The 23,252-nt window shown below is 39.4% G+C and overlaps 1 protein-coding gene across 1 annotated transcript in view; it reads right to left on the minus strand.

Moving 5' to 3' along the window:
• The window catches only part of EXTL3 (exostosin like glycosyltransferase 3), a 154,020-nt gene that overhangs the window by 84,105 nt on the left and 46,663 nt on the right, over window positions 1–23,252 (minus strand). The window contains exon 2 of the mRNA XM_081943778.1: window positions 955–1,076. The gene's annotated coding sequence lies outside the window, so the exon portion shown is untranslated. The remainder of the gene's footprint in view (window positions 1–954; window positions 1,077–23,252) is intronic.

The following is a 23,252-nucleotide window of genomic DNA, read 5'->3' on the forward strand; positions in this document are numbered from 1 at the left end:
TCCAGATTTTATTTATTTAAAATTAATTATTTCATGTAATTAATTAGTTACAAATTATATTCATTCATATTTACTTAATTCTTTTCTTAATACATGGATCACCTGAAATATACTCTAGTCTATAAATCATAATATCTATTAGCTTTTAAAAACACACTGTTAATTACAATACACAAATATATATCCATATACAGTCAACCTTGGTTTAATGGACCTTTGGTTAGTAAATTTTGGAAACAATGAACACATTTTTTATGTTTCAGCATTTAACATATAAAGTTCTTTGTTCTACAGTAATCCAGACAAGTTTCATCATTTTTATAAATTTATGTTGTCTGTATAATGATACAACGGTACACATTAACAATATAATTTATATTATTGCCCTCATTACATAATTATACAAATACCATACACTGATGTAAATTGCATAATTTATGTATTTGCCACATGCCATTACTCAAGTGAACAAATTGTTGCAACTCATATAAATTCAGATTTAATGGGCATTTGGGCTTAATGCACATCCAGTCTCTACTTACAAACGGTCCTTTAAATTGAAGGCTTACTTTATATCTGCCAAATCAGCCGTTTATGAAGGTTTACATTTAAAAAATCATTTTTAAAAAAAATTATATCATTAGTTTTCAAATAATTTCTATCCAAACAATGTAGCAACAATTATATGGCACAGGAGAGACCAGCAGAGATAAATTATACAAATGCAGTCTGAGCAATTTTCTTATACAGGCTGTAAGCAGCCATAGTCATTAAAAACAGAGAAAATAGGTTAGAAATGCTGAGAACCCAAAAGGCAGACCCTTTTTGCAAGGATGCATTTCTAGTAAGTGTACACATTTTCCTCGTAGAAGATTCAATGGTTTGGATCATTTTGAAAAGAAAAGAAAAGTAGTGGTAAAGAAAATTTCCAGCAATGACAGAATACCATCTTACCTTCCAATTTTGTAGCCCAAGTCCCCAAACTAGCCTCCAATCCATTAATCTGAAAGGTTTATCTGAATCCCTTTTGACTCTTTTGGCACCACAAAGACGTAAACAGACGAAGAGCAGACCAGCTGCAGAACAGCAAAATAAATGAGAAATATCAGTCAAATGAAGGCATTTATAAATAAGCAAATATACACAGGTGGACATGCAGACAGATATACAAATGATTGGTGAGCTTTGATTGCTTGAATCATAAGTAGGAGTGATTTCTCAGGAAGGGTCATTACTAATGGATTTTCTGAATAGAAATTTCCCTCCAAATGCATTTTTTTGATAAGGATAATAATCTGAATTATACAATTCAAATATAAACCAAACCACACTCTGTGAGCAAGAGAACAAATTTATGTAAATAAACATTCTAAGGAACCCAGAATCATTAAATTAGCAGTGTTGCCTATTGCATCTTTAATTCCAGCCGGGACAGAAGTATTATTAGGAAAATAATGTTCTTCCTCATATCTCTTTGCCATTATTAAAAGCCTCCCACGCATAATTATTTGTACAATAATTTGTCAACTGGTTAAATAAATCCTGGATTTCCAGTCTTTAATGACAATCAGCCTAGCTAGCAGCTGTAATCAGAATGCTAAATCCTCCAACTTTTGGAAAATCTCTCTTCTGTAATTCCCAAAATGGATTCCCAAAATGCAAATGGATCACACAAGAACCAAGGGGGTCACTGCTGACAAAATAGAACCGGAAATCAGTCCCGAGATAGAAAAAGATTGTGTTAGAATGCTCTTGGGGTACCCTGGGGTTGCTTCTAAACTTTAAAATCTTTGATCTTGAGTTAAACCAAGCAAATACATTGTTGGCTATCACCTCCTCTAATCAGCCTTTCTCTCTTTTTCCTCTCCCAACCCATTCTGCAATTTTGAGCATTATCTTTGAGGCATGACAGCTTCTTTGATTGTATTCTTTGCAAAGTAAGCATTTAAGTGAACGATAGTCCTTGTGGGTATAGGAATATGCTAAATAAACCTGGAGCAAAATAAGTGTGCCTGATGCCCAATAATGGGATGGGGGCAATTAAAACGGATACTTTATTTTCTCCTTTTGGCGGAATGTAAATGAATTGTGCGAAATCATTTACCCAAAGAATATTTGGTTCTATTATCCCAGTGAATTAAAAGAAATATTATTATAAAACTATTGGGAGATCATGTATATCTAGAAAGTGCAGGATTTAAGAAGTCATCCAACTATATATACCGTATATACTTGAGTATAAGCCGACTCGAGTATAAGCCGAGACCCCTAATTTTACCCCAAAAAACTGGAAAAAGTTATTGACTCGAGTATAAGCCGAGGCTGGGAAATGCAGCAGCTCACGGTAAATTTCAAAAATAAAAATACAGGTAGATAACAATAAAATTGCTTTAATTGTGTGTGTGTGTGTGTGTCAGTCTCTCTCTGATTCCCTCCCTCACTCCCTCTCTCTGTTCCTCTCTCTGTCTGTCTGTCTCATTCACACACACACACACACACACACACACACTGTGGTCACCTTGTTGAGTGAATCAGAGATGTACTTTTAACTACCTGGCAGCGGCGTTTTGCCTTGGGGGGCTCCTCAGAACATCCCAAGACTTCGGAGGGAAGTTTACAGCCCTCCCTCGGAACGCTTCAGAGGGAAGCTTCTGCAAAGGCGAGTGACAACAAGTCTCCCAGGCTTTAATTTGCCGAGCTGTGCGCACGCGCCTGTTTTCCACGGCGTGGAGCAGCGGTGAGATTCTGCACGGCGAGCGATGATTCCAGGGGCCATCCGGGAAGATGAGGAACGCGAGGGGGGACCCTGCCCCCCCCACTGATGGCCCCCGGAATCATCGCTCGCCGCCCAGAATCTCGCCGCTGCTCCACGCCGTGGAAAACAGGCGCGTGCGCACAACTCGGCAAATTAAAGCCTGGGAGACTTGTTGTCACTCGCCTTTGCAGAAGCTTCCCTCCTTTTTTTTGTTCACTGGAGTATAAGCCGAAGTGGATTTTTCAGCCCAAAAAGTGGGCTGAAAAATTCGGCTTATACTCAAGTATATACGGTATACAACCTTTTCCTCCTCCAAATCTCGGCCTTTTCATGCTTCACATGTTTTACATTAAAAATAGAGGAAAATGTTTCACATAACATTTCACACAAAAAAAGCCTCACAGGTTCCAAAGTCAGTTAGGCCATTGAGAGAGAAGGCCTGAAGGTATTGGGGACTTAAAACTATCCAAATCAAGTAATAATCCATTTATTGTTCAGGGGCTTTTTAATTGGTCTAGTGATCAAGGCACCAGGCTAGAAAGCATAACACTGTGAGTTCAAATCCCTTTGGGCCAATCATTCTCTCTCAGCCCAACTCATCTCACAGGGTTGTTGTGGGAAAAATAGGAGGAGGAGGAGGGTGTGTTCGAATATGTTCACAGTCTTGAGTTATTATTTGTAAAAATGATAAAGATGGGATATAAACAAATAAAAATTGCATTTATAAGATGTTCTTATATATGATGGTGGAGATTGTTCTGACCTAGGCTTCTTGATACAGTAAAAAGCAGACACCTATTCCCAAAAATCCTCTTTTTATATCAAAAGCTGAGAATTATGTTCATCCACAGCCCGTAATGAGTCCCAAATAGTTTGTAAAGAGTAGGCTGCCAAAGTCTTTCAGGATAAGGCTGATAAGCGCCCCACCTTTATCTTCCTTGAAAAGCTGCCAAAGACTTAAAGGCCACATGGAGTAAAGAATCAAAATGGAGTTTCAGAATGTAAACCGACCAGCATGAACAAAATTGTTTCCTGCAAAGGCTCATGTGTCTTTGCTCCTCCTTTATGTCCTATGGGAGGGGCCAATCACCTCTAAGCCTTACTCCTGAATCGTCCCTTCTGTCTTAACTGTTCTTGCCTTCTGGCAGCTCTGTGCATGCACGCACTCGGAATAGGCTCCCCCTGCTCCTCTGCCTCACTGATGTCTGACTCTGGAGGCTCCAGAGGCAGCACATAATTCCCAGATGGCCCTGGCCCCGTCTCTGCCTCCGATGCAGAGCTCTCATCCGAGCCTTCCCCAGACTTCAGGACTGGCCCATGCTCCTTCCCAACCTCCTGACTGTCCGACTCTGCTGCCAGCTCTGCAGGCCGCCAGAGGACCACAACAGTGATTTCTTATCTTTGTGAACTGCTGAAGACCTTTTGTGATTACAGCAGGTTCATTACAAGACTCATTTCATTTCTATATACTGGTAGATGCACCCAGTCTAAAAAAATAATGTTTCCATTAAAAAAAATAAACAGGAGTCGTTGCCAAATAAATCTTACAGATCAGATTTATTTAATAAAAAACTTGATCAGTCAAGTCTTTAAGCAGAAAGGGAAGGAAAAATCAATTATGGGAGATGCACTATACTTTATGAAATATTTAGACAAACTGAAACTGAAATCTTCAAACTAATGCAATACCAAAAATAGAAATGCTTAGAGCTCTCTCGTTATTCAGTGAGCTTCAGACATTGAAGCCTGTGAAGGTGGGAAAGATATTCAGACATGTTTGGTCTACCATTTACAAGCTTAATCCTTGCTATTCTTAGTTTATCAAATCTAGTAGGAAAGGGCTGTCTGGTGGCTCCAGATTTTCCATGCCAGCAGGCAAACTGCCAACCTATAATACAGTATTCCAATCAGTGGTGGGATTCAAGTTTTTTTACTACCAGTTATGTGGGCATGGCTTGGTAGGCGTGGCATGACTTGGTGGCCGTGGCAGGGGAAGGATACTGTAAAATCTCCATTCCCACCCCACTCCAGGGGAAGGCTACTGCAAAATGCCCATTTCCTCCCGATCAGCTGGGATTCGGGAGGCAGAGAATAGATGGGGGCGGGGCCAGTCAGAGTTGGTATTTACCGGTTCTCCGAACTACTCAAAATTTCCGCTACCGGTTCTCCAGAACTGGCCAGAACCTGCTGAATACCACCTCTGATTCCAGTAGAACACAGCAACATCAAGATCTGCTTTATGGCAAGTCAGATAATGGTATCCATCTAAGCAAGAGCATTCTGCTCGGACAGCAGCAACTCTGCAGGATTCTCAGGAAGAGATTCTCTTTCCCAACACTTCCTACCTATTTGCTCATTTTAATTGGATTTGTTTAACAGCTGCAGTAAAAAAGGTCATAAAATCAGTCGGGTCATGTGATGAATTGTTTGACTACTGCATTGCCTAATAACCAAAATTTCAGTCCCAGTTATGGTCATAAATCGATTACTTGCAGGTAACTGTTTAGGGAAAAAATGATCAAGCAAACAAAGCAACCCCTGAAAATTGATATTAAGAAGTGAGTCGGAGAAAAAGGGATGGATTTTGAGGACAGCAGAAAAATAAGTAGTAAGCAAGCAATTCAAGAACAGAAAACTGGCAGCTATTGTGTACCAAGAAAAGGAAGCTAAGATATTAGATGCGCAGAGTAGGTAATGAAAGGTATGACTCATCAATCACTAGGCAGACAAATTTGAGTACAGATGATATACTCTTGATTTAAAATTCAGCTAATGTGTTTAGATTAGTTTGGCAAGCAGACAGAGGGAACAAATGATTTCTGTTGACAGTCTCTTTTAATTTTTTTAGTTCAATGGAATAAATTTGAGCAGAAGAAAAACATTGAAACTAGTTTTTGAGAGTAAATGCTCAAGGGGGGAAAGCAAGGGAGTATTAAGGCATGTGTTTAAAGCAAAAAGTTCACATCTACTGAAGTCCTGCCATATTTATATATTGATTCTCAATAAATGTCATTCCTTTATATTGAAATGACTGCTCTAATATGCAAAGTAGTTGTTAAAAAAATGCTGTACAAATCAACAAGTGTTCCCATTTGTTCTATTAGAAAAATATGAAGGCATTTCACTTTCACACAGAAATATGCGAATTCTAGAAAAAAATGGCAAACTAATACACAATCATAATATGGGTCTTTAAAAAGGCAGCATCTTCAACTGGAGCCCTCCACAGCTGATCATAGAGGAATTAAAGCAGATTGAAACAACCAGGCAGGTTTGTGTGGGAGAATATAATCCTTAAGGAATCGCCGAACCTGGTCCATCAGGGATTCTAAAAAGCTTAAAATCAATATTTTTCATTAATACCCAGAAATGGGGCTTTAAGCCTTGTAGTTGTTTAAAAATGTAAAATGTTCTCTAAAATCTGTTAGCAGTATGCTGATCCATAGCAATTTCCAAAGTGTGTGTGTGCGCGCACACACACACACACAAAACTCAAAACCTGCCATTAAGCTACAATAATGAAAAACTAAAAATCTATCATTTTGTTTACTGGACCTGAAATGTCCATGTACATTTAGAACTGTGGCCTTCTGCATATTACTCAGTGGGGTTCTTCCTTGCTGTGCTTATGCATTTAGTATTACAATTATAAGCTACAATCTTTCCTACACTGATTTCAAAAGAAGCTGTTTACCAAGGATCCCCAAACTTCGAAGGTCCTAGGCACATTGCGGGCACTTAGGGAATGTGCAAAGATTCTCAGAGATTTTTCATTAAAATATTAGTCTCCTTTTCCTAGTATAACATTTTCTCAATAGCATTTCATCTGGAAAGAGCCGGTAGGCTAGAGGGCTAGGAATGGATTTAACAATAGGAAGCATTTTCATTCTATTTTTCTGTGAATCCTGGGATTGTTTTTGATTTGCCTTAAAAAAAAAAAGCTAGGGCAGCAGCACTTCAAAATAGCTAGATATTTACAGCAATGCATATCTAAAACAGTAAACTGGAGAATGTTAGATGAGCAAGAGAGAAAAAATGAACTCCAAGAAACAGATTGCAGCTCTTGTTCTCATTTTTGGCACTATTCTTGTTTTAGAATCCAAAGTCTCTTATTTCCGCTTGTCTTGTAATTACTCCCCGTTACATGCAGGCATTTGGTAAAAGCATATCAAGAGTAAAATAAAAGAGAACTTGGAGATCTTTGAAGGAGGCTTATTCCCACAAAGCTTAAGTCGAATGATTGGCTATCTGTCACAAATCTCCTTGTCCGTAAGTATTCCAGCAGAACACAGCAATACCAAGAACACCAAATCAGATTACGCATCCATCTATTCTAGTATATTCTGCTTTGAAAGTATCAGTTCTGCAGGATTCTCAAGCAAAGATCGCCTTTCTCAATACTTCCTACCTATTTGGTCATTTTAACTAGAGATGTGAAGGACTAAATCTGGGCCTTTCTGTTTATGAAGCATTTATTCTACCCACAGGTACATTTAGGCCTTATTGATAGATCTGAGACTCACCCATGATCTAATCCAGCTCAGGAATTCTGGGAGTTGAAGTCCATATATTTTAGAGTTGCCAAGTTTGAGAAACACTGACCTAATATAAATAGACTCGGCTCTCATTCATTTAAAAAGAATGATTTTTATTTGAGTCAAAAGATTCCATCCTGTGGATGCTGTACAGCAACAGTGACAAAACATCAGATTCTTTCTATGTTAACTTATCCTAGGACAAATAGGATTAGTATTTCAAGCAGGTATACTAGAGCAATTTTTAAAGATTGCAGGTACCTAGTACGTAAAAAACCCAAAAGCAAAATTGATACACTGGTAGTTTTTCCAATGCTCACAGCCTGTCTCAGGGAAACAATCTGGAATCTGAAAATAGAGCTGCTGTTGTGTTTTCCTGTTTGTTTGGTTTTTAAAAAAAACTGCATTATTTTAAGACATTTCTAAAGATGATGGAAGTATTCAGTGCTGTGTCTGAGACAAATTCATCAACCTCCCAATTTAGGCTTAATAAGCAAAGCCCAGCTGTTCCATAGCTGGCAGCCAATTTCTGGCCCATTTTCAAAATCATAGTTGAGATATGGAAATGTAATGGCACTGGGGTGATATTTTTTAAAAAGATGCTAAAGAAGTAAGAGATTCAAGTAAATCTAGAGATAGTTTTTTTGCTGGATTCTTTTGGGCAATTCTGTAAGCAATGTGCAAGTTTAGAAAGTATTAAAGATTGGAACTCAGTGTCCCGCAAATGGTTTGTTGGTTTGTTTTTATACAGCTAGTTTATTGCTTAAAATCAAGATGATTTTGAACTGATACAGGGAATGCCTTATAAAAATCTCTAAAGAAATGGTGGGAAATTGGAAAACGTTTCTATAGTATTTTGAGTTTCCCAAAAGAATACCTACTGTAAAATAAATATAACTCTGTCGATTATGCAGGGGGAACAATTTAATTTGTCTTGATGCCTTTTAATTAACAGGCAGGAATGTTGATTGCAGTTTGCAAGAATGAAATCACCAACAGTCTTGATACATCTTGCTCAAAATCTCTTCCACTTGTTTTTAAACTCAAATATGCAATGGACCCCATGTTCTTTCCATCTATGAGGAGTGACCAAAAAGGGTTTTAAAATATTTTTATGGTGAACAGGAGTATATTTTGGTGAATACACTGATGTTTCCAGTATACATTTTTAATTAAATTTTTGCCATGTTTATACTTTTTCTTCAAAAATATTAAGAGGCTTTTTCAGGAAGGAATTATGTTGATTAATTTATTACAATATTAACTAGAATAAAGTCTTTACATGAACAAAGTCCAGTTCTTCGGACACATCTCACAGCATGAATGCTAATCAAAAAAAGCTTGATGTCTTAATAAACACATTTAGTCTGCCATAACAATACCAAAAATCAGGATAGCCTTATCATACTTTAAAGACGAACATGCCCTCCCTGTCCCTTTGCAAAAAAAAAAGGCAGGCATTCTATGGCTGAGACCAATCATAAATCAAGGCATAAACTATTTATGGGTAATAGCTGGCCAACTGTCACAGCAGTAATGCCAAACAGGGTTGGGCCCAGTTAAAACTTGGATGAGATTCCTCCATAGAAAACTAATGTAGAGAGTTACCCTGCAAAGATCTTAGAACATCCCTAAACACAATGGTGAACTACTTCCACAATCAGGCTGAGAAAATTACATAAACATGTTTATGAGATCACTATGAATATGTTTATGAACATGGCGATCTTGGTTCAAAGGAGGTATTTAATATTTGGACTTGGTTCCGAAGAGGCATTTAATGTTTGTTCCACTCAAGTAGCCTGTTTTATGGCAGCTAGTTAAGAACAGAGAGTTTTCTAGTCCTTCTATATAGTATACCTGTGACCATGTTACACATTCAGAACTGAAATGTATTTGAACGTTAGTATTCATTCAGAGCTTTTAATCTATCAATTTGACAAAGCACTATTTTGCACTCAGTCTATATAAACAATTGTCTGTAATCATCAAGTAACGAAACTGCCTTTTGGAATAACACTGCAGTTTTTTTTTCCACCAAAGACTAGAAAAATGACATTTCCTACACAAGCAGACACATCTAGACTGTTTTGTTGCATGCCTAAGATCCTTCACTGAGAGAAGATTTGCCTGTATAACTTCATATTGCTTCCTTGATTTTTATATTGGATTTCTTGTTTGAAATTCCTGTGGGCTTTGATGCTACGTCGGTACTGTAGGCATGCCTTAAAGGGCAAGGGACTTCTCAATTTGTTTGGATGTACTTGCATCTGAAGATAGTTAGCCTGTGTTTCATTTCAGGGGTACTGAAAGTTCAGATCTAGTGCTTCATATATAAGGAAGTCCTATGGCCACTAATTGTTCTCCTTCTTCTGAATATTGTATTAGCCTAATATTAATATTTATTTAATACAATACAATACAATACAATACAATACAATACAATACAATACAATACAATACAATACAATAGTAGAGTTGGAAGGGACCTTGGAGGTCTTCTAGTCCAACCCCCTGCCTAGGCAGAAAACCCTATACCATTTCAGACAAATAGCTATCCAACATCTTCTTCAAAACTTCCAGTGTTGGGGCATTCACAACTTCTGGAGGCAAGCTGTTCCACTGATTAATTGTTCTAACTGTCAGGAAGTGTCTCCTCAGTTCTAAGTTGCTTCTCTCCTTGATTAGTTTCCACCCATTGCTTCTTGTTCTATCCTCAGGTGCCTTGGAAAATAGTTTGACTCCCTCTTCTTTGTGGCAACCCCTGAGATATTGGAACACTGCTATCATGTCTCCCCTTTCAAACAATAGACTAGTGTTACCTCCCCCCCCCCCCTTTGAAAATAATCGGAGAGAGATTTTACATTAGTCCCATAAACATCCAAAACTGGGTTAAAAAGCAGCTAGTATCACCATTAATCTTGATACTAGGTTTAATAGATACGAACAGCAAGGGATGTTAATAGCAGTAAAGAAATTTGCTGCTGCCAATTGAGCCTGGTAAGAGGAAGAAAATGAGTAAGAATTTCTTGGTTCCCTGGATCACACAGGGACTGGGATTATATAGCATGTTAAATCTTAAACCTGGGTTAACAAAACAATTACCAAATTCATGTAACATGCTATACAAAAACAAATAAACTATATTTTAACAACACAGGCTGTGAAGACAATGATTAGGTTCCCACCAAATGCTGATCACAAGCTATGCACTCTCAATTGAGCCTTGAGGGCTGCCTGCAGCTCACAGCTTGCCCATTTTTTCACAAAGCAATGAAATTTAGTTTCTACAAGAAAGACTTCTGTCAGTTAGACAAACTGCTTCAATTCTGTACTTGCAGGTCATTGGGTCAATAAATTAGAGATGAAATTGTTTCCAATACTTTTTTTAAAATGCTCTTGCTTTATCTAGATCAGGGGTGTCCAAACTTGGCAACTTTAAGACTTGTGGACTTCAACTTCCAGAATTCCACAGCCAGCTCTGCTGGCTGGGGAATTCTGGGAGTTGAAGTCCACAAGTCTTAAAGTTGCCAAGTTTGGACACCCCTGATCTAGATTCTTAACAAAGAAGAAGCAGGCAGAGGAAATGAAAAAAAGTGCAACATCTAAAAGCAATTTTCTTATCAGCCTTCAAACTCTTTAGTCAGAGCATCAGCAGTTGGAGATAAAGAATTACAATGTGCAGGAGGAAGAGTATGGCGTCATAATCTAAGCTTAAAGCCTTTTGTACCTGCAACATAATGCTGCACATTCTTCCAGTTTTTGATCCCCCCCTCAACACCTCTTGCTTTCAATCTGTCAGAACCAACTCAGGCTATGTCCCTTTTACAAGTTAAAACAGGGGTGTCAAACTCAAGGCCCATGGGGTGCTTAGAGGTGGCCTGCAGGACCACCCTGAAAACAGTGAAGGACTTGTCCATGGTGCCTCTGCCAGCAAAAACGGCACTCAGGAGGGATGCGTGTGTTCACCCCCAGGCTCCGTTTTTAGCCGCAATGGTCTCCTGCAGCCCTCTGCCAGCTAAAATGGAGTTGTGCTCTGTTTTCACTGGCAGAGGGCTGCAGGAGGTTGTCGTGGCTAGAAACAGAGCCTAGAGGGGCCATGCACATCCTTCCCGAATTCCATTTTCACTGGCAGAGGGCTAGCAAAACAAACTACTAGCCAAAGTGGCTTATGTTCACAAGGCAAGAGGCATTGAAAAATTACTCTGCTGGAGACAATGGATCACCTGAGTCCCACCTGGGCCACCACAGGTGCCGACATAAATGTTTTCAAGCTGGCCATGCCCACCCAGGTCATGCCCACACCCATAGCCCCCTGGGTCAAATACAGCTGTGATGCGGCCCTCAATGAAATTGAGCTGACACCTCTGGGTTAAAAGGAAGCAAATATTTAGAATGTTGGATTTAGAATCCAACAGTTCATTTTTCCTAGGCCTGCTCCTGAACGAAAATCCAAAATGGTAAATGGTTCATTTGGCTAAACATAAGAATTCCAGCTTCCCATTTTTAACAACGGCCAGGCTAGCCAGAATCATCCAAGAAGTCCTTAAATGGAGCATGAAGGCATCTGTTCTCCCTTCTTTATCTCCAGCATCTAGTATTGAGAAGCATACCACCTCAGGACAGGGAAGCTCCATCTAGCCTCTGTGGCTTATTGCCAGCAGGCTTATCCTCCGTGAATCTATTTGAGACTGAAATAAAGCTCTAATGTCACTGCCTTGTGTTAAAAGCCCATCAGTCTGTCATCAAAATGAAATGCAAAGGAATTAAGAGTACAATTTTCCCATGCTAACATTTCATCCATTTTCTCACCAGCATCCACTTTTGGAGTTGCTGGCTTTTCAAATTTCTTTCAAGACCCTCTGGGGAATTAACCAACTGCAGCAAAATGTTGTCACTGGTGGGCAATAAATGTACTATGCTGGCACAGATCCAACCACCATTTTATTCCCAATAGAACAGATTATGACTTCCCTCTAGGTTCTCGGGGGAAGGGTGCAAGATATAATATAATACAGATGGGCAGGCAACTGGAAAAGACAATAACAAAACTCCCATTATTATCCAAGCTCCTAATCCACATGAACAGACATGGGCCATAGAAGTCTTTCTCATTAATAAACTTTTAATTGTCTTGGGGTTTCACTTTTCGGCATGTTTTTCGTAATAGGTCTCCAATGATCTACTTTGCAGTAAGATACAGTATATGTAAAATCGTTTTCATTAAACTCTGGAATGCTATGCAGGAGCTTTTGCTCTGCCCAAACAGCACTTACTGTAAGAAGCCCTATCCTCCAATTACAGTAGTAGTATCCTGGGAAGAGTCTGTAGTATATAGGCATAACATCTCTGGTTGCAAAAGGTAGCAGAGTGTTGTATTGATAACTGGCTGTCATAGCTCAAGATATCTGAAGTTTGTCAAGCTAGTGAAGCCTACTCCAAAGATTCCTTATCTTTCCTATTTAACTTCTAAAATAATCAACCCCTCCATTCAGCATAGGAATTAAATATTATTGCTTATCATTTATACTGTGTTATAAAGTCTTCAAAGCACTTCAAGGCATTATATCAATCAGTCTTAATATCCCCGTATCAGAGGCAGAAGGGCTGAGGTTGAGGTTGCCTTGCCCCAGTTAGCCATCTATACAAAGTTTACGGACTTCTTGATTCATAGATGTTAGTTACTTTATTTCATAGCATTTCAGATAAGACAGGTTGTAAAACTCCCACACCAGCAAAATTCTCCATTTCTTGGTAATCATTCTTATTGCAAGCCTGAAACATGGATGAAATATAAATTAAGAACACAAAAGCAATTTGAGGCTTTTTTTCCCTGGCTGCTAAATCAAGAAATTAATTGTCTACGGAATTATCCAGTTCTTTAATACGGCCCTGAAGAAAAGGAAGTCAAGAACGTATTTTCTTCCCTTGACTTTTAACCAAATTCCACCAGGACTGAGGATAAAGAGAATAACTTGCTTTACATGTAGATCATAAATCTTGACATGCCAAAGGCAACTCTGTTCATAAAGCATGGTATTCAATATTTCCCTGCCCACATTCTGCAAGGCTAAGTACTCTTCTCGAGGCTTTGCTACACCTATACACAGGCACAGACTCTTAGCAAGAGTTGCAATTGTGCCTAATCAATACAGAATAATTACTGTAGAAAAATGAAAAAGAAAAGGGAAAAAATCCCTCTTTTTTGCTGCTTTGTAATCTAGGGGAAGGTAGGTAATATTTTGTGCGTTGAATCAACATCGCATTTGCAGATCAGCGTAGAAAGCAAAGTATGTGACCAAAATAATCACGATATAGCTTTTGTGGGTTTGTAAAAGAGGGACTTCTCCATGAAAAATTAAACTAAAAAGGATGCTTTTCATGTTGATCAATAAGCAAGAGAGATGCTTTTATGCAAATAGTAGCCTGATTGCAAGGCGATTACAAGGAAAAGGAAACTGGTTGGCAACTTCTTTTACCATCCATGTTGCTCTCACTCCAGGTAGCCAATCTAAATGCAAATTCTGAGAAGGAAAAGCTACAATATTCTAGATGGATAGCGAAGAAATTTTTGTAAATTGCAGACCAAACAGCAGAGGAAGTACTTGGAGCCTAATCCTACATAGATAAAAAAATGATTGAATTACTTATTATATTAATTATAATATGGACTAAAAATACAGCTATATCATGATTACCTTGATCACATAAATTTGAGGAAAGGCAGTAGATTTGCTTTCTAGACTGATCTGTAAATGTGATGTTGATCAACAGACAAAATATTACCTAGCTTCCCCTGTATTACCCCAAACTGCTGTATAACTAAGGCTCCCACTAGAGATTTCTGCAAATGTGAATATTGTCGGTCATTGCATTCCCAGGAACAGGCAAAATCAACTTCCAAGACTAGTATGTTTAGTTGCAACCATGGGTTTTAGCAAAGTTCATATAAAATTATGACAATCTGTATCTGTTCCTTTCATACCCCTTAAAATTAAGAGCACTATCAGTCAATATCTGGATTTGTATCTTCCTTGAGGCCCTTGCAAATAACACAACTTATTTTGTTACACGTTCCTCTACATCAGTCACAGCAGTGGCGTAGCGTGGGGGGTGCAGGGGGTGCCGGCCGCACCGGGCGCAACATCTGGGGGGACGCCCTGACTCGCCCCGCGCCGCCCTTTGCCGGACTGTGGCCGCCTCTTTCTGCGCCCGGCTTGGCCCGCGAACTAAGCTCCCCGGCCCCGGCCTGCCCAGGCCCCTCCTGCGCACCGCCTACCTCCCAGCGGAGCCGCCAAGACCCGCCGCACCACCCCCGCTCCGTCTGCCTGCGGCTGCAATGCCACCGCGTCCTCCCGCTCCGCCTGGAGCGCCCCGGGGAGCCGGCGCCTTCCCGAAGCCCCCGGTGCACCTCCCACCCCCGCGGCACCTGCTTCCCTTCAGTCGAGCCTTTTCCCGCTGCCCTGTCGAGCTCCTCCTCGGGAGGAAGGCAGGAGGCCAGCATGGAGAGCCTCACTTGACTGATGCCGACCAAGGGGCAGCTGCAGTCGGGCCGCACTCGGGTTAGGGGGCGCAAATTACTTGCCCCGGGTGCTGACAACCCATGCTACGCCACTGAGTCACAGGAAGTGTTTTTTCCCCAATGCTGAACTGATTCAGTTGTGTTAACAAAGACATTTACAACATTCATTGTTATATGCTTTATTTTTCCTAGCAATCATATATGGACCTATATGCAATCTGTAAAACAATTTGTATCAATTTTCTCTAGATTGTAGCTTGGACTGACATTTATTGATTTTTTTTTTCTATAGCTCTTCCCATTTTAGTAGAGGATTATAGAAAACCAGTCTCATGTATCACAGGCACACAGAGTCCCATGCTCAAGCAGGGAGAGAAATTATAGTTGAAAGGGATCACTTATAGCACAACATGAACAAGGAGACTGTATGGTTTAGCTCTCAGCTTCCTCCATAATTCCAAGTTCAGAAAAAGGGCACACAAGATAATTCCTGCTGTCATTCTAAATTTAGGTTTGGACTGACCAAAAAAAAGAGGAAGGGATAGTCAATTTGTGCACCTGTACCTTTTGATTTCCCCTAAAGGTGGTTGCAACTTGTTCACCTTGCCTGTATGTATGTATGCGGACCCTGGAGGAGGAGGAGGAGGAGGAGGAGGAGGAGGAGGAGGAGGAGGAGGAGGAGGAGGAGGAGGAGGAGGAGGAGGAGGAGGAGGAGGAGGAGGAAGAAGAAGAAGAAGAAGAAGAAGAAGAAGAAGAAGAAGAAGAAGAAGAAGAAGAAGAAGAAGAAGAAGAAGAAAACAGACAAAGCAATAGGACAGCAGAGAAGGTACACACCATCTTTGTGGTGATAACCTAAGAAAGTGGGAGGAAATCAGATCAGGTTTTTCATACACAGAGTTTCATCGGCAGGAAAAGCTGAAATGAGTGGAAAAAAAAACCTGGCAGGAAGTAGTTGGCTGAAGCTGAATTCAGAGGAAGAGAAGAAAAATGGTTAGCAACCAATGAAATTAGGCAGTGCCCAAGTATTGAAAGGGAGGTGCCTCTTAGAATGATTCAAGATCAACAAACAGAAAGATATCATGGGTTGGGATTTCTCTACACAACACAGATATCCAGAGAGAGAAGAGGATCTGAAGACACAGGAAAACGCACTAGCCTCAAAAGATTGCCAGCAGAGAATTACTTGAAGCTCTTAGTTAACTCTATGGACAATTTAGTAGCAATTACATTTTTAAATGAGCACACAATTATATTAAAAGATTCACTATTCTTCCAGTCAAGAATATAGTTAACCACGGAATGATACAGTAATTTGGTTGTAAAATAATTTATCATATTCCATACTCGTTGGAAAGCAGAGGACAGAAAAGATATTGTGAATTAACATGGAGGTGTTCATTAAAACATCAAGAGTCCATCTTGGCTTGAAGAAGACTTGGAACTGTATCTTTGAAGATACAATAGCCTTAGGAGCAATGCAATCAAAATATATAACTATGTTATGTCTTCCTGGATATGTGCCAAAATGCATTCTTAATGGGAATTGGGTGGTGCTTCTATGAAAACCCACATGAGAATTTGTCACCTAAAATACTGGCAGAAATACATTCAGCCCATAGTAATTGATAACTTGCCCTGTCAGTGATGGTGAGAGTTATGGTTTTCTCCTTGATTGGAGTGTTGATTTCTGTTCGATTGTTTGTCTAGTGTTAATCTCTGCTTATCTGGAATTGGTTATTGGAAATGATGTATTCTGGTCTTTTTGTTTCCTATTTAGCATGTTTATTCTCCCTTTCCATGTGTTTATGCACGTACTCTGGTAGTCTTCTGCCTGTCTATCCTACCAGACAAAGTATCAAGCAAAAATCAATATCCTACTCAAGAAAATAACTAACTTCTGCTTTCTACTGAATGTAGTCTTTGCTTCTTTATAACTGAAACACTTAAAGAAAAACCAGAAGAGTTACCTGTATGCCTCAGTTTATTTCATTATATGGTTTATGGAACGAATCTCCATAGACATATATGGTTTATAGTTCTTATTTTTTTGAGAAAAGTGTCTGTCAGAATCTTTGATTTAGAGTAAGAGAAAAAGATATATGAAAAATGAAAATTCAAATACAGAAAGTGTGTTTTAAGGTCCATATAGATGTATGGTGAAAATCAAAAGGCCTTCAGACTTGATTTAGAAGCCTACTATGTCAATTCCAGAGGCCACAAATAGAAGTTCAGTAGCAGACACATGTCATCCACCAACATTCAAGCTAATATACAGAAGATTCCCTAAATCTGACAAAATGTGAAGTTATTCCATGGTGGTATGAATTGACATGACATGATTCATTCTGTCAAAATGCATCACTGTAATCAATCAGGACAATATCGTGTCAGGTCTGTTAGTGCATGTTTTGCCTCCTGGGTTAGTTCAATTGATCAGACCTTAGCATATATTTTCAGAGGCACTTTGGGTTGCAAATGATGTACTCAGCTTCCTCTCTTTAAAGTGTATAGAACACAAGGGCAAACATGCCCTTTGCATTCATACAATTTGAATTAAAAGCCCTAAGCAAAACTGCTACTTTCCCAGGGGTGGGATGGGGGGGGGGGGAGGGGAACAGCTGTTTTGGCAAAGGCTCAGAATAACATTCATAATCCTGAAAATTGTAGCAGAATCAATTTCCAAATCCCTATCAGCAAATGTCACAAACAAAATATTTGTTACAGGCTCAAATTCTGAATAGAGTGTAATCAGGAGCAAAGGTACAGTACAGGCTGGTCCAGAAGCCCAACAGCTGCAACTGAGCTGAGAATGCCACTACAGCAGCCAGAAAACATTTCTGCAGAAGAGTTCTGGGTTTATTGGTGCTCCTGAAGCATGCTTAAAAGCAACAGATGTTCCATAGACAACTGAAAGAACAAGAGGAAAGTTGCAGTCAAAATTGGAAATGTGATCAATGAGAAGATATAGCCAGAAATAGATTTACCAGAGATGAAGAAAAAAAGGGTGATTTTTAAAAAAAGAAATGGAATGACAGCATTCCTTTTTGAAAAGTAAAACCTGGGTTTGCAAGACCAAAAATGGAAATGCACAGCTGTGTAGATTTCACAAGTTCACGCAGCCTCTACGTTTCAGTGTAAAATTTGGATCCTGTGAATCTCAACATTCAGTTTTCATTGTTTGTAAAAAGAACATTCCTGAATTGTTTTGGAATTATTGAATTATTATTAGTGAATGCTTCTTGACACATTTGCAAGCAGCTGGTAAAATACATGATAATGGAGTCCCACTGGTGATTATATCACCTGGCAGACACAAGAAAGAGATGGGATATCCCATCAGCTGGGTTATTAACAACAGGCAAAAACATTTGAATACTTGAAAACGCTACAGGCATGCCAAATTAATCTATAGTAGCCCAAGATTAGAAGGTGTAGAAGCTGATAGCATCTTATCTGATGAACACATTGTATTAATGACTCATTTATGCCTTTTAATAAAACATGTTAGTTTGAAAAGATGCTATCAGACAAACTTGAACATTGGGCACTATCTAATAAAATGAAATTCAATGGTGAAAAGTGTAAGGTTCTACATTTAGGCAACAAAAATGGAATGCACAGGTACAGTACAGGTGATACCTTGCTCAGTAGTAGTAACTGTGAAAGGGATCTTGGAGTCCTAGTGGACAACCATTTAAATATGAGCCAGCAGTGTGCAGCAGCTGCCAAAAAAGCCAACACAGTTCTAGGCTGCATCAACAGAGGGATAGAATCAAGATCACGTGAAGTGTTAATACCACTTTATAATGCCTTGGTAAGGCCACACTTGGAATACTGCATTCAGTTCTGGTCGCCACGATGTAAAAAAGATGTGGAGACTCTAGAAAGAGTGCAGAGAAGAGCAACAAAGATGATTAGGGGACTGGAGACTAAAACATATGAAGAACGGTTGCAGGAACTGTGTATGTTTAGCTTAAGAGAAAGAAGGACTAGGGGAGACATGATAGTAGTATTCCAATATCTCAGGGGTTGCCACAAAGAAGAGGGAGTCAAACTATTCTCCAAAGCACCTGAGGGTAGAACAAGAAGCAATGGGTGGAAACTAATCAAGGAGAGAAGCAACTTAGAACTGAGGAGAAATTTCCTGACAGTGAGAACAATTAATCAGTGGAACAGCTTGCCTCCAGAAGTTGTGAATGCCCCAACACTGGAAGTCTTTAAGAGGATGTTGGATAGGCATCTGTCTGAAATGGTATAGGGTTTCCTGCCTAGGCAGGGGGTTGGACTAGAAGACCTCCAAGGTCCCTTCCAACTCTACTATTGTATTGTATTGTATTGTATTGTATTGTATAGACTATTGATTTGGGGAAGTTCAATTTTTTTTTATTTTCTTCAAAACTGTTAAACTGTTTAAGGTGAATTTCTTATGTAATCAAGGCAACTGCTACTAAATTTTATTCTAAGTTTCGGCATTAAGACAAAGTAGTTACCCAAACTTTGTCACCACTCATTCTTGCTGTATTCCTCAAACACATTCTCTCCCCAAAAATCTCTTAAAAGAATTGTAGCCAAACCTAAAAGAATAAAGTCAGAGTAATAGTAAAAAACAAATCATTTAAAAAAAAGGAAAGTAAAGAGCACACAGTCATCCAGAAACAGACAAGATTAAGCAACTTCCTACTGACACGCTAAGTCAAAAGTGAAGCTATCCCCACCCAGCAAGACCACAGGTAACTAGGACAGCAAGCAAACACAATAAAATTAATGCTATTGTCTGCTCCAAATACATGCCCAGCTCAATAGCTATGGTCAGTTATCGCTAGGAAATGACGCCGGGAAGTAGGTATAACTAAATACTATACGGAGAAACGCAGGAACTCTAAATAAATGTTTGAAAGGAACAGATTCTGGTAGTTAAAGGACGGGGAGGAGTAAGAACTCAGTACAGAAGGATCTGGGAAGAAACAGAACTATGAGAAAATAAGTTACGTGTGCTCCTAGAACAGCACTTGTCACATCGTTGCTCTACAACCTGCATTTTCCAGCTTGCTTCTGAGTTCAATTCAGGATGCTGATTTTAACCTTTAAAGCTCTTCATGGCATGGGAAGAGATTATCTGAGGGACTACCACTTTCCAGTTGCATCAGCCCACCCTTTAGCTCTAGCGGAGAAAGGATGCTGTGGGTACCATCCGTAAGGGATGAACATTTGGTGGGTTCTTGTCTGCTGTGGCATCCACCTTATAAAACATTGTTCCCTTCAAAATTATATTAGCTCAGTCCCTCCTGACATTCTGAAAGTCCCTCAAAACTTTTGTCCCCATTCCTGAGGGTCCAGGGAACTGGAGACATGTCTAAATCAGGGGTGGGTTACGACCGGCATTACTGCCAGTTCGGCACGCATAAAATCTGTCAGTTTGGCAGATCGGATCTCACCAAGCTCAAGGTTGACTCAGCCTTCCATCCTTCCGAGGTTGGTAAAATGAGGAGCCAGATTTTTGGTGGCAATATACTGGCTCTGTTAGACTCTGCTGCTTGGAAAGGACTGTAAAGCACTGTAAAGTGGTATATAAGTTTAAGTGCTGTTGCTATTGCTATCCAACAAGCAAGAGATCCATGGGGTAATGTGAGAATTTTTTTAAGAGCCGCAGTTCCAGGCTTCATCAACACTCCAGATCTCTTCATGGCATGATAGGGAAGGTGTTTATTCATTTAGAAAATCTATAATCCTGAATAATTTAGACAGCTACATGAAAAATAAAACTAAATATATCAATAAAAGTGGTCACATAATTAGCCAACTTTGTAGAAAATGTTTGAAACTATTGATACAATGAAAATTGGAGAAGCTCCAGGTCCAGATGTGATTCCTATAAAATACTTTAAAAATTGAAGGCGCTTGGCTTCTATTTTGTTGAAAATATTTGTTAGTTTCATAGTTTGAGGCCTACACAACAAGTTATTTTTAAAAGAGGCAGGAGACCTCTGAACTGTGAAAACTATGGTTAACATTACATGTCTATGCCAATTTATTTATATTACGTATATGCTCACTCATCTCAGATTGGTGGACAAAGATTAAAACACAAAAACATTACTATACTGCCTCTAGCAACCAAGAATAAAACACGAATTCCGTTCACCAGAAATACATCAACAGTGAAGCGTTTGTAACAGCTACTATGGCACAAAAATTCAAAAAGTATTATCTTCAATAATATTTCCTACACAATCTAATTTTATGAAAGGGTCTTAAGCCTCTGATAATATTGAAGTGTTAGTGAATTTATTACCATTATGTAAAGATCAGAAATAAATTATCCTGGCATCACTAGATGCAGGAAAAGCCTTAATATTATTGCAAATTGAATTTTTGATGCAACTTTACTTTACTTTTTTACTTTTATTTAGATTTCTAGACCGCCCCCTCTCCCGAAAGGGACTCGGGGCGGTGTACAGTCAAATTAAAACACAAATACATAGGAATAAATATAAATACACAAATCTTTAAATTAGATGAGGAGGTTAAAAGACTGTATTTTAAAGTAAAGCTATTAAAACCATATTAAAAATAACCCCAAAAAATACCCCAAAAAATTAAAATTAACCCAACTAAAAATATCTGGCAGGAGGTGAGATGAAAACTATGGATGGGCCAAGCCGGCTAGTCGAAACAGGTGAGTCTTTAGTTTTTGACGAAAGGAGCGGAAGTCGGTGGTGGTTCTGATGAAGAAATTGATTTCCTAATCAAATTTATTTCTTGGCAAAAAATTATTTGAATACCTTTGCTCACATAATTACGGATGGGATTATTTCCTCTCTACATAAAGGAATATGTATCAAAGACTCACTTTTATTTCTGCTTATATTTTAGCACCTGTGGCATGTTTAATAAGAAATGCAACAACCACTCAGGAATCCTATGTAGAATGTCATATAAGTTGCAAGTTTGACAGCTTAAGTACAGTTGGCCATCCTGTTATGAAAACCCCCATTCAAGAAAGCCATAGAAAGCTACTGGAGAAGAACAGATAGCAATCTAGATTTAAGGAAGTTTGAACTGCTGAAGGCATGTTGATTCCGGGAGAACATAAGGTAAGATTCCTGGCTAGGCTCTGTGGAAGGTCATGACAGAGACCAATTGTGTGTGGGTGTGTGGGCATTAACCTTTTCTTAGAGCAGATGGTCTTGCAGGGAGAATGAAGCAAGAAAAATAGGTCCTGTGAACCCTTTACTTATCCAGAGGTGGTATTCAGCAGGTTCTGATCAGTTCTGGAGAACCAGTAATGGAAATTTTAAGTAGTTCGGAAAATTACTTAGAACGACCGATTCGCTCTCACAGGGAAGGACTCCTCCGGGTGCCGTCCACTAAGCAATGCCAACGGGCGGCGCCTAGGAGTAGAGCCTTCTCTGTGATGGGCCCAACCCTCTGGAATGACCTCCCCCCCGATATCAGAACCACCACCGACTTCCGCTCCTTTCTACAAAAACTGAAGACTCACCTGTTCCGTTTAGCCGGCCTGGCCCATTTATAGTTTTGTTCTGCCTCCTGGCAGATATTTTAATTGGGTATTTTTAGGGTATTTAAATATTGCTTTTAACTACTTTGCTTCAGATATGTACAGTTTCTTATTGCCTCCTCTTTTGTGTTTGTATTTTCTATTTATTGATGTGTTTTTATTTGACTGTACACCGCCCCGAGTCCCTTTGGGGAGAGGGGCGGTATAAAAATCTAAATAAAAGTAAAAGTAAAAAAGTAAACCGGTAAATACCACCTCTGACTGGCCCTGCCCCCATCTATTCTCTGCCTCCCGAGTCCCAACTGATCGGGAGGAAATGGGGATTTTGCTGTAACCTTCCGCTGGAGTGAGGAGGGAATGGAGATTTTACAGAATCCTTCTGCTGCCACGCCCACCAAGCCATGCCACGCCTGCCATGCCACGCCCACAGAACCAGTATTAAAAAAAATTGAATCCCACCTCTGTAACTCATCTCCAAATGGGGAGGTGGTGTAGGAAAAACTGTACTTCTGAACAGCCACAAGTTTAAGTTAGCTAATGTTGCACAGAGGGAAGCCGTTAACGTAGAAAGATAGGTGCAAGTAGTAATTAATCACTGCCATATTCCCACTCCTTTTCAGCTGGTTTTAGATGCTCCCAACAAAACTCTCAATGCATGCTGTTATCGGGTAGGTGTGCAGCTGAACAGTCTGGATCACATGCCTGTTTTCCCCAAAACAGAACAGAAAGGTTTCCTGATTTCTTTTTAAAATATGGGATTATTTAGACAATGAAAGAATTATGAATTGCTTACAGGTTGAAGAAAGAAATATATCCAACAAAAAAACAAACTGGCAATGCAGCCGTGCTTCCTCCTGTCTACGTCAGCACAAAAACCTCTTTGTTATGAAAGCAAATCTATGCACGTTCTTCTGTTGAGCT

Source organism: Natrix helvetica (assembly GCF_964273705.1).
Source record: "Natrix helvetica genome assembly, chromosome: 2".
NCBI classification, from domain to species: domain Eukaryota; kingdom Metazoa; phylum Chordata; class Lepidosauria; order Squamata; family Natricidae; genus Natrix; species Natrix helvetica.